General features: G+C 39.3%; 1 protein-coding gene across 1 annotated transcript in view; it reads left to right on the forward strand.

Annotated features, from left to right (window-relative positions):
- PTP4A1 (protein tyrosine phosphatase type IVA, member 1) overlaps positions 1-17,408 on the forward strand; it is a 61,129-nt gene that overhangs the window by 5,685 nt on the left and 38,036 nt on the right. The window contains exons 2-3 of the mRNA XM_011945633.1: positions 1,014-1,279; positions 5,467-5,667. The gene's annotated coding sequence lies outside the window, so the exon portion shown is untranslated. The remainder of the gene's footprint in view (positions 1-1,013; positions 1,280-5,466; positions 5,668-17,408) is intronic.

Raw genomic sequence — 17,408 nt, forward strand, 5'->3', positions numbered from 1 at the left:
TAAAAAATAAAAAAAGATTTTTTCTTCTTAAGGGCTTCCATAGGACGCATTCCATAAGACGTATTACTTGCACTATCTGCAGGACAAAAGACCAAATGTTGTATTTATATGTAAGGGCATCCATGATGTTATGCACTTCTTCAAAATGATTTCAAGTTTATCTTTCTTTATTAGGTGCTTCCTAATCACCTGCTTCCAGGTGAGCTTATTGTTGTTCCCTGCTGCACCTTACATATGTATTTCTACCTTCCTGTCTTGACTCAGGCAGTTTCTTTTGCCTGAGAGTCCTTATCGAATATACAAATACCTGAGCAGTCCTCATAATGGATACTCAACACATGTTGAAACTGGCTTGGATTGCGTTTCTTCTACAGTGAGTCTTCCTCAGAATTAGTCTGCTTTGAAGTGCGATAGCAGTAACTTTATGTGCACATTTTACACAGAGCACATGCTCTCTTCTGAATTGCTTGTGTCTATGTTCAATCTTTCCTCCTAGATTTATAAACTCTTTAAAGACACACCATATATCTTACAGATTCTTGTATCACCACAGTAACCCACAGACCTTGCACAGAATATTGACCAGTAAGTGCTGAGTGAATAGTGACCTAATAGTCATCTACTGTTTGATAGGTCTTTCCTTTCTCCTCTACTTACACTGTAGATATCTCAAAAACTTTTGAAAATGTAGAGTGCATAAATAATATCTAATGTGCTTTACACTGTGTCCACAGTATTATAAAATAATATTTTCACTTTTCTAGATCTGCATGATACTTCCCATACATTAACTGTTTAAGTTTCGGTGACAACTCTTCCATTTTCACCAAGAAAACTGAGGCTCTGAGAACTTAAGTAACCGTGTTCAAGGTCACATAACAAGACAGTGATGTTTCTGGAATTTGAAAAGGGCTCTTTCACATACATTGCATGGTCTCTTGGGAAGTCAGAGCTTAGACAGTGACGATAACAGTGATGAGCTCACCTGACAGATTGCTCTTTCTCCTCTGCAGAGACTTGCTTCAACACCAGGAAGAACATGAAAGGCTGACTCATAATTCCCAGAAGCAGAGCCAGTTCATGTGCTGGGATTCTGACCACACGTCTAACGATCAGGTCAGGGAGTCAGATTTCTGCTGGATTTAGAAAAGCATCTATGTGTTTATGAAAGAAACCCAATGGATTTTTAATAGTACTGCAGCTCTTGGAGGCTCTACATTTACCCTTTCTCCCCAGCCAAGAGCATGGCTATGGGAGAAGGAAGGCAGGCAGCAGACAGGTAAGTGTGACTTCCTCACTTCCCCTACCTTCTCATCTTAAAGCCATGGAGTGGTTGCTGGGTACCCCACTCCTACATATATTGGTTCATAAAGGCTAGTGAGTCACTGAAATTCTTACTGATGCACAAAATTTCAAACACACTAGTAATACAGAGGGCCATGGTGCAGATGACTTGAGCACACGTAATATATTTTCTGCTCCCATTGAGCTGTTTGAAAATAGCATTGGCTGGGCACGGTGGTGTGAACCTGTAGTCACAGCTACTCTGGAGGCTGAGGTGGGAGAATTGCTTGAGCCCAGCAATTAGAGATCAGCCTGGGAGACACAGTGACTCTCTGCCTTTTTTTTTTTTTTTTAAGGCCAAGTACGGTGGTTCATGCCTATAATCCTAATATTTTGGAAGGCCAAGGTGGACAGATTGCTTGAGCCCAGGTGTTCAAGACCAGCCTGGGCAAATGGTGGAAACTCCTCTCTACAAAAAAATACAACAACAATAACAACAACGAATTAGCAAGGCTTGAAAAACTAGCCAGTCATGGTGGCATGCATGGTGGCGTGCACCTGTCATCCCAGCTACTCAGGAGGCTGAAGTGGGAGGATCACCTGAGCCCAGGGAAGATCAAGGCTGCAGCGAGCCGAGATTGCACCACTGTGCTCCAGCCTGGGCGTCAGAGTGAGACTCTGTCTTAAAGAAAAGAAAGGTTTAATATCACCTTTGGTGGCACCCTCCACAGAGTATTTATACTATAGAATATGTTTTATAAAAATATTTGTTTGGGAAGCTGAGGCCGGTGGATTACCTGAGGTAGGAGTTCGAGATCAGCCTGACTAACACAGTGAAACCCCATCTCTACTAAAAATACAAAAATTAACCAGACATGGTGGCACATGCCTGTAATCCTAGCTACCTGGGAGGCTGAGGCAGGAGAATCACTTGAACCTGGGAGGCAGAGGTTGCAGTGAGCTGAGATTGCGCCACTACACTCCAGCCTGGGCAACAAGAGCAAAACTCCATCTCAAAATATATATATACACGAGTGTGTGGATATATACATATATATGCTAATAACTTTACAGAACTTTCATATAATTTAGACAGGTGTCTAAGTTCTCTAGAGTCTCAAAAAGAAAATAACATCTCCTCTTTCTCTATATAACATTTGATAAATAAGATGGTCTTATTGCAAGACAAATATTAGAACAAAGATCAAACTGCTTAATTTCCTACATCAATTCAAGCAGATATCTCTCAAACTTTTAGGCAAAATAATTGACCAGATTACTTTGCTTCTCTCACTCCTGCTCCTCCTCCTTCACCCCTCTCTTGCCTCTCTTGCCTCTTTTTCTAACAACCTAGCTTTCCCTTTCTACCTCTCTCCCTTTTAATTCTCACCCCTTTCTTTCCTTTTATAGAGGAGGGGCTTAACCTTTAAGAAATTGCTTTGTTTGCTGTACTCTCTCAAAAGCTTGGTTTGAGCAGCCAACCCTGTTTGCATAAAATAAAAGTTAGAAAACTAAAAGTTTTGTGAACCAAGGGTGGAGGAAAATGTTATGCGTTTTATCACACAGTTCATCATCCTATCAGCCAAGAATGAGGTTCTTCTGTTTTTCTGAGTAATCCCTCATCTACCCATATCCTATATTGGCAAAATATCTGCGTAAGAGGAATTGGCAGGAGCTATCAGAGAACTAAAAATTATCGATTAAGTGTAAAAATATGTCTGCAGTTACCAGTAAGTTAGTATTTTCACTATTAAAGAAATAGGATATTTTGCCATTACAATTGGTTATGTAATTTGGCTTTTCACCATTATTTAGGTACTTTTATAGAGTTATGACTAATATTTCATCTTTTGACAAAAAGAAAATAGAGTCATGAAGATTAACTATTTCTCAAGATAGGGCAAGGGTAATAACAGTATAGATTTCTCAAAATGAGCAGATAGAAAAATCAATCCAAACAAACTGAGAGAAGGAAGTCAAATTGGAACCATCCAAAATGATATAACCATGAAATGCGATCATTAAAACAGCCATGAGGTTAATTTACTTAACACTTTTTTTCATCCACTGGAGTCAGCAGATTATTCCAAGGTGAAGAAAAAGCATAGATGTAACCTTGTAAGAGGAGAGCTGTGGGACACAGCCACAGACAAAGCCAGCCTGAGAAAAAAGGCACAAAGGCTGAATATTAAATTTATATGGTGGTACTGGAAGGCAGCTAGGAAAGGTTTGCCCTGCCTTTTATTCTCAAATCTGTAGTTGGGACAGCACCATAAGATACTCTAGGTAAACATGAAGACTCAGATGCCCAGATGTAAATGGCTGCCTCATACAGTCACACAGGCTATTGACTGCACAACTCCAGTGGACACCCTTCACATAGACTACAATGTGAAAAAGCCCCCTGAATTTGTGAACATGGAGGCCCTTCTGTGCTAAACTACAGGGAATAACAGAAGAAAAAGGAGAAGATGAAATTGTATATAAAGTACGATAAAGATTTTTTCAAATAAAACATATACATAGAAAAATGATCAGAAGGAAGTACATCAAAGTAAAATTTCTAGAGGTATACATGAATTTATTTTTTCTTATTCCTAGTCTTCTATATTTTCACATTGAATAAATTAGCAGTTTTAAAATAAATTAGCAACATTTAATAAAGTAGTACCTTAAAACACCCAAATTGATACTTACTTATAGCTTCAATGTTATAAACTATCAGAGATGTAATGATTAGAATGGTTTCTATACCAACAGAAAATCCTTTAGAAAAATGAGCACTATTTTTCTACATTTGTTTGCATTTTAACCTAGCTTTATAATTTCAACTATTCAACTAAATATAAGAATGAGCTTTGCTTGTGAAAATTCTGATATTATAAACACTAGAGAACTTCTATATTGTGAGTCCAAAGATAGATCAGGTTTCAAGCACTGTTCCCTCAGGCTCCAAAGTCCTCTCAGTTCTGCCTGCCTCTTGGGTTGGCGTCCATCAAGATAACTGCCAGCAATGAGGTTTACCTGCTTCCTGGTTCACAGCCAATGGGCAGAGACTGTCTATCTCTAAACTAATCACAGACAAAGAAGAGAATTGGTTTAATTAGTAGGGAATAGATGGAATCAAGGGCAAATATCGATTTGTGAGGCCTAGAATGTATTCAGTCTGGGGGTTCTCTTTAACTAAAACAACAAAAAAATTATTCCAAAAATGAATATTTATTTGGAAAGAAAAAACATAACAAATAATAATTTTTTAATGCAAAATGCCTACATAGACATCACAAAATCCAGAAGAGATAATGTAATATTTGTAATATTTGTATTACGTTCCTGATCCATATCTATCATGCTTTTTTTTTTTTTTTTTTGTGAAGTACAGTGGTACCATCTTAGCTCACTGCAGTCTCAACCTCCTGGACTCAAGCAATCTTCCTCTCTCATCCTCCTGAGTAGCTGGGACTATTGGCACGAGCTACCGTGCCTGATCAACTTTTCTTACTTTTTGTAAGGATAGGGTTTTACCACATTGCCCAGGCTGGTCTTAACTACTGGACTCAAGTGACCCGTCTGTCTTGGCCTCCCAAAGTGCTGTGATTAAAGGCATGAACCACCATGTCCAGTCTCCTATGACACTTTTAGCTGCATGATTTTGGCCACATACTCTTGTTTTGTTTTGTTTTGTTTTGCTTTAGATGGAGTCTCGCTCTGTCACCCAGGCTCACTGCAACCTCTGTCTCCCGGGTTCAAGCAATTCTCTGCGTCAGCCTCCTGAGTAGCTGGGATTACAGGCACCTGCCACCATGCCTGACTGATTTTTGTATTTTTAGTAGAGACAGGTTTCACCATCTTGGCCAGACTGGTCTTGAACTCTTGGCCATGTTATCCACCTGCCTCGGCCTCCCAAAGTGCTGGGATTACAGGCGTGAGCCACCATGCCTGGCCAGCCACATACTCTTTGATTGCCTCTTCTTATGACAACTTCGTAATAGTTAATAAAGAAAAAAATAGAAATACAATTCAATCTTTCCTCTCACATACGTAATTGAAATTGTTATTGAAATTTTGAAAACTTTCTTTTAGTGTCATAATTTATTATGAGTGAAGTCATATGAATTTTCAGGAATACTGTCAAATTTTGGTAAACCTCTATTAAGCTGTTTTTTGATCTTTGACCATAAGATTTTCCACAGTTTAGCTTCTGGATTCATTCATACCTCTCAAATCTTGAATCTCCTCCATGCCCACGTACTACCAGTACCAGGCACCACAGGACCTGTTCATGGCTGCATACGTCCTATGTATGGGCCAGCCCAGCACATTGGATGGTAGGGCTATTTCTGGAAACCATTTCTATACCAAGGCAGCTAGCTGCACTTGGAGGCAGGTGCAAACCAGGTAAATAAATGCCACTAAATCCACACAAAAAAATCTCCCCATTCACCATCCCCTTAATTAAATCTCAAAAATGTCCTATGCTACTGTACACCTTTCAGCTGAAGAGCAAGTGTGATGGAGGGGAGGAAGTTGGAGAGTGAAACAAAAATCAATCCTATTATAACTATGAGAGTTAAAATATTTTATTGTTACAAAATTTTACAAAAACACATGAGCATGTTCAATCGGTATTAGGCCCCAAAAGATTGACTTCTATTTGGGAATAAGCTATCAAAAAATATTGTCTGGAAAAAAAATAGTGCATAATATATTTTTTTGTGACACTGATCAAATTATATCTGCTTTTTAGCTAATCCATCAATAATTAACGTATTGCACTAAGGTATTACATACCCGATGTGAGCCTTCATCCTATGGCATGGGAAGGAGAGGGTAGTCACAGAAATATTATCATCAGACACTGCCTTTGAAGAGCTACTAACCTGACAGAGGCATCAAAATCTATAAGTATTCGTTTTCTCCTTTAAGAGATTTGATAGATTAAAAGAAAACAATAAGGCTGGGAGAGGTGACTCAAGCCTATGATCCCAGCACTTTGGGAGGCTGAGGCAAGCAGATCCCTTGAGATCACGAGTTCAAGACCAGTCTGGCCAACATGGTTAAACCTGGTATCTACTAAAAATACAAAAATTAGCCGGATGTGGTGGCACACACTTGTTTTCTCAGCTACTTGGGAGGATGAGGCACGAGAATCACTTGAACCCAGGAGGCAGAGGTTACGGTGAGCCAAGATTATGACACTGCACTTCAGCCTGGGCCGCAGAGCAAGACTCTGTCTCAAAAAAGAAAAGAATAAAATGAATATATCTTATCATTAATAATATCTTAATTTTGTATTACAAACAATAATTACATGAAAAAATAAAGGCTAGAGTAGAGCTCTTTAAAAAATAGTTTGGTCGGAGATTCACAGTGAGTTTGCTCAATAAATAATGCTTACCAAGCTATAGTATACATTGTTTTATCTTGAATGCAAAGCTATTTAACTTTTGTATCAGTTTTATGGTTGAGGGAGTAGAGCACATGATTAAATTTACAGATAATAGCAAATTAGAATAAATGGTTATTACTCTGGAGGACAGGATTAGAATTCTAAATGACTTTATAAAGCTGGAGAAGGAAGCTTGTAAACTAATGAGCAATAGCATTGAGAAATGTATGGGGAAGTATACTTGGGATTTTTTTTTTAAAGCTACACAAACAAAATATAGCAAATTCCTGAACAAACTTTTTTAAAATTAATTAATTAATTAATGTTTGAGGTAGGTTCTCACTCTGTTGCCCAAGTTGGAGTGCAGTGGTGCGATCTCGGCTCATTGCAACCTCTGCCTCCTGGGTTCAAGTGATTCTCATGCCTCAGCCTCCTGAGTAGCTGGAATAACAGGTGCACACCCCCGTGCCTGGCTAATCGCTGTATTTTTAGGAGAGATGGGGTTTCACCATTTTGGCAGACTAGTCTAGAACTCCGGCCTCAAGTGATCTGCCCACTTTGACCTATCAAAGTACTGGGATTACAGGCATGAGCCACAGTGCCCAGCCGAACAAACTTTTTTTAATGTGGAAACTGTCATTCATCACAAATTGAACACACATCAACAATGTATGGCAATTATGTTTTGTAAAAAAGTTTTACTTTGGACATGGTTTAACAGTGTAATTGGAAGGAAACAGAAAGCAAATGTTTTTCTGCTACATCTGGTGCCATACAATATCTCTGGCATCCAGGTTCACTCTAAGTTAGGAGCAATGGTTCTCTAAGGACATTTGAATACAGAACTTGTACACCTGATACATTTCTCCACTGAGTGAAAATAATGACACAGAAGCCCTCACCACACACGCACACAAACACACACACACACACACACACACCTCTAAAACTGGGGTCTAAGTCAATGCAGTACTTACAAAACATTTATGCTGGGCGCAGTGGCTCAAGTCTATAATCGCAGCTACTCAGGAGGCTGAGGCTAGATTGCTTGAGCCCAAGAGTTAGCCCAGGCAACATAGTAAGACACCATCTCTAAAAAAAAAATAATAAAAATTGTCACCAGGCATGGTGGCTCATGCCTGTAATCCCAGCACTTTGGGAGGCCAAGGCAGGTGGATGACCTGAGGTCAGGAGTTCGAGACCAGCCTGGCCAACATGGTGAAACCCCGTCTTTACTAAAAATACAAAAACTAGCTGGGCGTGGTGGCACATATCTGTAGTCCCAGCTACTCTGGAGGCTGAGGCAGGAGAATTGTTTGAGCCCAGGAGACGGAGGTTGCAGTGAGCCAAGATCACACCATTGCACTCCAGCCTGGGCAACAAGAGTGAAACTCCATCACAAAATAATAATAATAATTGTTAGAATATTTACATATAAAACATTGCACCAAGTACAGTATTTTAGGCAATAAAATACATAGGGTGTGGTCCCTGTGGATGAACAAAGATTTAGAAGGATTAAAAATACAGTAATAGGACAGGCACAGTGGCTCACACCTGTAATCCCAGCATTTTGGGAGGCCAAGGAGGAAAAATCACTTGAGGCCAGGAGTTTGAGACTAGCCTGGCCAACATGGTGAAACCCCATTTCTACTAAAATTACAAAAAATTAGCCAGGCATGGTGGCATGCTTGTAATCCCAGCTACTCAATTTAGGAACCTAAGGCATGAGAATCACTTGAACAGGGAGGCAGAGGTTGCAGTGACCCGAGATTTCACCACTGCACTCCAGCCTGGGCAACAGAGTGAAACTCTGTCTTAAAGGAAAAAAAAAAAGCAATAATATGCATTTCTCTCCTTAATTAAATGGTGAATAAACTTCATTTATTCTATAACTAAAATTAGTGGCATTTGCCAGTTGTACATATGTGTCATATGATTCTTTCAGGGATAATATGAGGTATTGAATGTTAATAAATATAGAAATATTTATAAAAATCAATGTAATACTTAGAGCAACATCACAAACACATTTATAGTAGCTTTGATAAGTTAGTCAGAAGGATTGTGGCCCACCCATATCAGAGGATCACAAAGTTGACAGACTTCCGGAAGATTATGGCTAGTTAAAAATCAATAGCTATATTTAGGCTGGCCACGGTGGCTTATGACTATAAGTCCAGCACTTTTTTGTTTTTTGAGACAGAGTCTCACTCTTGTCAACCAGACTGTGGTTCTCCTGCTTCAATCTCTCAAGTAGCGGGGATTACAGGCATGCGCCACCATGCCCAGCCTGTAATCCCAGCACTTTGGGAGGCCGAGCCCAGTGCATCACCTGAAGCTGACAGTTCCAGACCAGCCCGGCCAACAAGATGAAACTATGTCTCTACCAAAAATACAAAAATTAGCTGGGCATGGTGACAGGCGCCTGTAGTCTCAGCTACTCAGAGGCTGAGGCAGGAGAATCGCTCATACCCGGGAGGCGGAGGTTGCAGTGAGCCGAAATCCTGCCACTGCACTCCAGCCTGGGCAACAAGAGCTAGATTCTTGGGAAAAAAAAAAAAAATACAAGGAAAAGGATAAAGAAAAATCAATAACTATATTTAATTTTGGCCCAGATCATTTTATCACTCTGCTTTACTGGTATTTGAAAACCCATCACAAAAGTTTAAGGCTATCCCATTGATTTCCCTGAGAGAGTGAATTATATAACAAGATGAGATTAAAACTGTGGTATTCGAAAACATCTGAACTCAGGAATTTCACGGGAAACAAATCACCATTTATAGTTTCTCCATATAATTTTAACCTGTTTTAAAATTGATGTATGATTTACAATACTTCTCCTCTGTAACATTTGTATCAGTTGTGATAACTGTGTTTTGTCCTCAAGGATAATAAATACTCTAAAGAATTTCTTTATAGTATTTCCTAATGTATAGAAAATAAGTATCACTATAAGAAAAAGCAGTCTTAATTTTTATTTATTAGAAAAGGTTTTATTATATTATTTATGTAAATAATGATAAATACAACATTTAAAGTATAACATATTTGATAGTTTTAGCAGCATAGAGTCTTTTTGTAACATAAAGTTCCCCCTAAAGCATTCCAATTTAAAATTTTCCTCAAAGCAAAAAGCTCTATGACTTAATTCTGAGGACTGACACTTCAACTGGGTAACATGTCAAATGAGTTAGAGAAAGTGGGAAAAGAGAGAATAGGAGTAGTGATTGGGAATTAAGGTTAAATATTTTTAAAATTAAAATTAAATATTTATTAAATTAAAATTAAATTAAATATGTTTAAAACTAAAATGAAAGGGGCTTCCATGGATTTATGATGATAAAGTGAATGAATTAAGGAGAATAATGTTCTTAACCATTCTTAAGTTTACAAGTATTTTTAAGAGGGCTGGGAGAGTAGAAGTATTTCCTGGTCGAGGCAAAACCCATCTAACCATGGTTTTCAAATTTTCACTAGAGCAGTGATTCTCAAAATGTGGTTCCTGGACCAACAGCATCAACGTCCCCTGGGAATTGTTAGAATGCAAATCATCAGGCCCTATTCTAGACCTAGTGAACCAGAAATTGTGCAGTGGAGGGGGATGGAAGGGGGAGAGAGAGAGAGAAAAAGAAAGACAGAAAGAGAGAGAGAGAGAGAGGAAGGAAGGAAGGAAGGAAGGAAGGAAGGAAGGAAGGAAGGAAGGAAGGAAGGAAGGAAGGAAGGAAGGAAGGAAGGAAGGAAGGAAGGAAAGGGAGGAAGGGAGGCAGGGAGGGAAACTTGGTTCAAGCATATAAAATACTGCAAATACCAAGAAATAGCATGCAAAAAGAAATAAACAGTTGAGACTGCAAAAGAGATTTTCTTATTTTTTAAGACAGCATGAAAATGTGCTTTAGTGTTCCCCTACAATAGTTCAAAACTTTTAGCTCTCCCAGAATCACATGGAAGGCTTGTTAAAACACAGAGTGCTGGGCCCCACCTCCAGAGTTCTCATTCTAGAGGTCTGAAGTCCAAGCCAATTCTGCATTTCTAACAAGTTCTCTGGTGTTGCTGATGATACTAGGTATGGGAACCACATTTTGAAAAGTAATAATTTTTATTTGTTTATTTATTTTCATTTAATTTTTTTGAGACAGAGTCTCACTCTGTTGCCCAGGCTGCAGTGCAGTGGTGCAGTCTCAGCTCACTGTAACCTCCTCCTCTTTGGTTGAAGCAATTCTCCTGCCTCAGCCTCCCACGTAGCTGGGATTACAGGTGTGTGCCACCACACCTGCCTAATTTGTGTTTTTTTAGTAGAGTTGAGGTTTCACCATGTTGGCCATGCTGATCTTGAACTCCTGACCTAAGGTGGTCCAACCACCTTGGCCCCCCAAAGTGCTGAGATTACAGTCATGAGCCACTGTGCCTGGCCTGAAAAGTACTGATTTAGAATAATGAATAAATTATAACCTGTAGAATTTGTTAAAAATTACATAACATGTAATATTAACAAAGATATAAAGAGTTATTCGATAAGTATACTTGACCTACCACCTAACCTGAAGGATTAAACATTACAATGTAGTTAAAATCCCCTATATCTCCCTCCAGGATTCCATCCCACTTCCAAACTCAATCATAGGAGTAATCGCTATCCTTCAGGATTAATCATTATTCTTTATGGTTTGCAAATCAACAAGGAACAGGAAATCTAAAAGAAATAGGCAAAGGATGCCCAGGTGTGGTGGCTCACGCCTGTAATCCCAGCACTTTGGGAGGGTGAGTCGGGCGGATCACAAGGTTAGGAGATCGAGACCATCCTGGCCAACATGGTGAAACCCCGTCTCTGCTAAAATACAAAAAATATTAGCCAGGCTTGGTGGCGTTGCCTATAGTCCCAGCTACTTGGGAGGCTGAGGTAGGGGAATTGCTGGAACCCAGGAGGCAGAGGTTGCAGTGAACTGAGATCATGCCACTGCACTCTAGCCTGGCAACAGAGGGAGACTCTGTCTCAAAAAAAAAAAAAAAAAAAAAAACAAATAGGCAAAGGATATGAATAGGCAGTCTTCAGAAAAAAACTCAAAAGCTCAGCAAATGTATGACAATATGTTTAAACTCAACAATCAGAGGTATACATATTTAAAAAATAATAACACTATGCCATAACCCTTTAGATCCATTGATGGACAAACATTGGAAAGTTGGATAATGCCAAGTGTTGGAGGGTTTGGGGGTGGGGGTAATAGGAATGGTGGACACTGATACAGCCTTCCGGAAGACAATCTGGAGTTTCTTGGTCAAATCAATATAACTATACACCATGCCCCTGCACTTTAGCTCCTGGGTATCCATCCCTAAGAACTTTTAAACATCCAAAGGGAGACATGTTTGGGGATGATGATGGAATCTGGTGTACATGATTGGGGAGTAGATAAACAAAATGTAGTAGATGCACTTACTCCTTGAACAGCCTACCATCCAACCATTAGCAAAAGCAGGAGCCCAGATGTATATAGAATCACAAATAGATCTTAAAATCCAGTCCCGGGTTTAAAAAAAAGGGGGGACCAGGCACGATAGGTCACTCCTGTAATCCCAGCACTTTGGGAGGCCAAGGCAGGCAGATTGCTTGAGGTCAAGAGTTTGAGACCAGCCTGGCCAACATGGTGAAACCCCACCTCTACTGAAAATAAAAAAATTAGCCAGGCGTGGTGGTGCGTGCCTGTAATCTCAGCTACTCAAGAGGCTGAGACAGGAGAATTGCTTGAACCCAGGAGGCAGAGGCTGCAGTAAGCCAAGATTGCTCCATTCACTGCACACCAGCCTGAGCGACATATAGAGACCCTGTCTCACAAATGAAAAAAGAAAAGAAAAAAAAGACACAAAATGAGATTTCTATCACAATACCATTTATGTAAGTTAAAATGCATGCACACAAAACAGGATGCACATCAAACACATCAGAATGGTTATGAGGATGGCGAGGAGACGTAGAAATAGCAAATAGGACCCCGTCTCTACTAGGACCAACTTGGTGAAACCCTGTCTCTACTAAAAATACAAAAAAATTAGCCGGTCTTGGTGGTGGCCACCTATAATCCCAACTACTCGGGAGGCTGAGATAGGAGAATTGCTAGATCCCTGGGGGCAAAATCGCACCACTGCACTCCAGCCTGTGTGACAGAGCGAGACTCTGTCAAGAAAAAGAAAGGAAGGAAGGAAGAAGGAAGGAAGGAAGGAAGGAAGGAAGGAAGGAAGGAAGGAAGAAAGGAAGGAAGGCCTCACAGGATGAATAGTGTGCCATAAACTAAGGAGTATAATTAACTCAACCTGAGTTCTTTATAGTTTAAAAGAAATCTGCATCTCATCCTAGAAGAGAGAAAATAATCAAAGCAGGTTTTCTTCTTCCATTGCTCGTATCAGTATCTCCCATTGTCTCCCTCTTAGCCAGGTGCCCTAGATTCCTGTTCTCTTTGGATAATTTTGCTAAGGAAAGGTTTGGGAGGCCAAGGCGGGCAGATCATGAGGTCAGGAGTTCAAGACCAGCCTGCCCAACATAGTGAAACCCCATCTCTACTAAAAATACAAAAAATTAGGCGGGCATGGTGGTAGGTGCCTGTAATTCCAGCTACTCGGGAGGCTGAGACAGGAGAACCCAGGAGGTAGAGGTTGCAGTGAGCCGAGATCTCGCCACTGCACTCCAGCCTGGGCGACCTTGTCTCAAGAAAAGCAGTTTAAGTCTCAAAGGAATCTAGCACTAATAATGGAATATCAGATTTGGGGACTGATATTTCCAACCTCTTTGCATTCATGTATCACCCCTTGATTGATGAACTTACATATATTTCACCGAGCAATTAGAAGCAATCAGAAGGGCAAGACCCTACTGTCTCCATCCAACTCCATCAAAAAAGATGCATTTATTAATAGATTTACCATTCCTTCCTACTACTGTGAAATGTCACTACTGCCTTCTGAAAGCCAACCTTCTTATGCCCTTAATGGCTTCACCCCTGTTTCTCTTTCACATCATCAGTATCTCCCTCTGTATTATGTCATCTCCATTAACTTACAACCATTTTCTAGTGTCTCCCATCTTTTTTGCCATTTTTAAAATATAGTGGTAAATACACATGAATTTTTTACATAGAATTTCCTCCATGTTTTAAAAACTCTCATTTGGTGGATAAAGAAACTGAGATATATACACAATGGAATACCACTCAGCCATAAAAAGGAATGAATTAATGGCGTTCACAGTAACTTGGATGACATTGGAGAATACTTTTCTAAGTGAAGTAACTCAGGAATGGAAAACCAAACATCGTATGTTCTCACTCATAAGTGGGAGCTAAGCTATGAGGATGCAAAGGCATAGTAATGACGCAATGGACTTTGGGGGACTCGGGAAAAGGGTGGGAAGTGGGTGAGGGATGAAAGACTACAAATTAAGTGCAGTATATACTGCTCGGGTGATCTCACAAATCACTACTGAAGAACTTACTCATGTAACCAAACACCACCTGTTCCCTAATAACCTATGGAAATTTTTAAAAAATTAAATAAATAAGTAAAAACTCTCCTTTGAACTCAAAAACTACTAAATCTGACTTAATAATCTACCCCCTTTCCAAGTCATAGAAAAACTTTTCAAGAGTCCAACCTCTCCGTATTCCTTCTTCCCATGTTGCCTCTCTCCAATCTCTCTCAAGTTCAGTTTTTGCCCCAAGACTCAATGATCTAACCTTATTCCACTTAATTTCTCCTTGGCACTTCACATTGTTGACCAGTTTTCTCCTTGACTCATAGTTTTCACTGACCCGACACTCGCTGCTTTGTCTTCCTTCACCGACTGCTTTTTTGCAATCTCCTTTGCCAACTCTCCACTGACCTCTACATATTAAATCCACTCTTCTTCACAAATCCTACATCCTTTCCATTGCTCTATATACAAAATACATCACATATTATCACCACCTCCACCCCTGCCTGATTCATCCAAGCCATGATCACGTCTCCTAAACTACTGCTCTAGCCTCTTATCTCGTGTTCGTAACCTTTGCAAACCATTCTCTATAAAACAACCAGAAGTATCCTTTTATTTTTATCTTCTTGAACTTTCAAACTACAAATTTAGAATAGTATAATGAGTTCCACTACCCATCACAACATTAATTAACATATGGCCAATCTTTTTTCAACTACATCCCCCACTGCACCTTCTCCTGGCTGGATTATTTTAAAACAAAGCTGTGACATCATTTCATCCACAAATTAGAGTGCTCCTTTGAAACATAAGCCAGCCATGTGCTAGGGTGTCTCATGTCTCAGTTTGCCAGAGTTGTCCCTGTTTTAAAACTGAAAGTTCTTTATCCCAGGAAACCCCACCATCCCAGGTGTTTTGTGATCATTCAGACATCAACTAAAATGAACCCTCCTCAGGGAAGATCTGAAAACTTCTTTTTCTTTCTTTCAATTATATCATCCTGCAGGTTCCCTTCTTGGCACCTTTCAAAAGTTGCTATAGTCATATTGAAATATTTGGATCTTGTTTACTGGCTAATCCTCTCACTAAAATATAAATATAAGCTCTTTATGAAAAGGGATTGTATCTAACTTATTCACTATTTTGTCTCGTACTGAGAACAGTATCTGACAGGAAGAATAATAATTGTTCATTGAATAAATGCATCTATGTATTCATAGGGCAGAGTGCTGATGATTGAACGTGAAGAAGGATATGTCACATGAACATGGAAAGAAGATTGTGACCTACACACTGTGCCCATTCATCCAATTGGTTCCCCAGTCAAGAGTCCAGTATTTGGGAAACAAACCTTAATCTTTTACTGAAACACCTGGGGCAAATCAGGGAATGCCTCCTAAGTCAAGTGAAACTTATAATGACATTCTCCTACCTATCTGCCTCTAGTTTAATTTCTAGCAACTTTTTCCCCAGCTCACAATGTAATAAGAGTTTCTTTTAGATCCTCAAACAAAGTATATTTCATTTTACTCTTCGTGTTTATTTGTACACAAAGGCATCAATAGTCCCTTGTTATTCTGTTTTTAGGAGTTGTTTATCAACTTTTTACAAATATAGAGAAATAAAGTAGTCCGGAGTTTAATGAACTTTCAAATGTCAACCACTCATTTTCTTCCCCACATTGTAATTCTCCACCCCCAACCCCATATTTCATGTAAAGGAGTTTCCTTTTCTGCCTATGAGCTGGTATGCCCTAATTCTACTTACGATGGTGGGGAGTAAAAACTACCAGACACTGTCCCTCGGAAAATTGTCTGGAGGGCTTTACCACAAATCATCTTAGTTTTCTAAACATTCTTTGATGTAATTTGAGATATGAAGAAAAGATGCAAGAAAAATATAAAGAATTCCTGCATACTTTTCACTCAGATTCTCTGCCACATGTTTCATCATCCTCTCTCTATGTATGTACACACACTATTTCTTTCTCTATACTGTTTGCAAGTAAGTTGCAGACATGATATCCTTAACACTTTAGTGTCCTAAAATCGCAGGGTCCAAAAACAGGAATATATATTCTCTTATATAACTGCAGCACAATTATCAAAATCAGGCAATTAGCATCAATACAGTAGTCTTAGCTAATCCACACTAGCTAGGATTTCTCTAGTTGTCGAAGTAATATCCTTTATAGTAAAGTAAAAACCTGGGTCTCAGACTGGCTAGAGTTGTCATGTCATGTTTGCTTTGATCTTAATAGTAGGTCAGTCATTATTTATCTTCTATATGACCTTGATGTTTCTGATTATTACAAGCCAGTTATACATAGAATGTTTGTCAGTTTGGGTTTTTCTGATGTTTCCTCATGATTAGATTCAGGATATACTTGTTTGGCAGGAATATCCCTGAAGTGATGTTATTTTCTTCTCCGTGTATCCTATCAGGAAATGCTTGATGTTAATTTCTCCCATTACTGAAGATATTAACTTTGGTCACTTGGTCAAGGTGATGACTACCAGATTTCTAAAATAACTACTTTTCACTTTACAATTAATGCCTCCGAAGAGATACTTTAAAGTTACATAAATATCATATAACTATCAAACTTTCATCTACTAGTTTTATCATCCTCTGATGATTTGATCCTAAATTATTACCATGATAATTTCCAAATGGTGATTTCTAATTCTGCCATTTCTTCAGCATGTACCAATTGGCATTTTACTGTAAGGAGGTTTCCCTTCTTGCTCAAATAGTTATTTAAGTTTGTACTAATTGATTCTCCTTTTATTCAGTGAGTTATAATCTGTTTCTATCTTCTTTTATTTTGATACTCAAATCATCCCACATTTGGGGCAACTGGAAGTCTCTTAAAGCAGATTTTGGTGTCCTTTTCATGTCTTTTTCTTCTTCTGCCTTTGAGTACTTTCTTAATCTCTGGCTCAAGCAATTTTTGGGCATGGAAATTTCTTAGGCCAGGCATGGTGGCTCGTGCCTGTAATCCCAGCACTTTGGGAGGCTGAAGCAGGTGGATCACCTGATATCAGGAGTTCGAGACCAGGCTGGCCAACAGGGTGAAACCCTGTCTCTACTAAAAATATAAAAAATTAGCTGGATGTGGTGGTACACACCTGTAATCCCAACTACTTAGGAGGCTGAGGCAGGAAAATTGCTTCAACCTGGGAAGCAGAGATTGCAGTGAGCTGAGATCGTGCCATTGCACTGCAATCTGGGCAACAGAGCAAGACTTCGTTGAAAGAAAGA

Source organism: Colobus angolensis, unplaced genomic scaffold (genome assembly GCF_000951035.1).
Source record: "Colobus angolensis palliatus isolate OR3802 unplaced genomic scaffold, Cang.pa_1.0 Scaffold241, whole genome shotgun sequence".
NCBI classification, from domain to species: Eukaryota; Metazoa; Chordata; class Mammalia; order Primates; family Cercopithecidae; genus Colobus; species Colobus angolensis.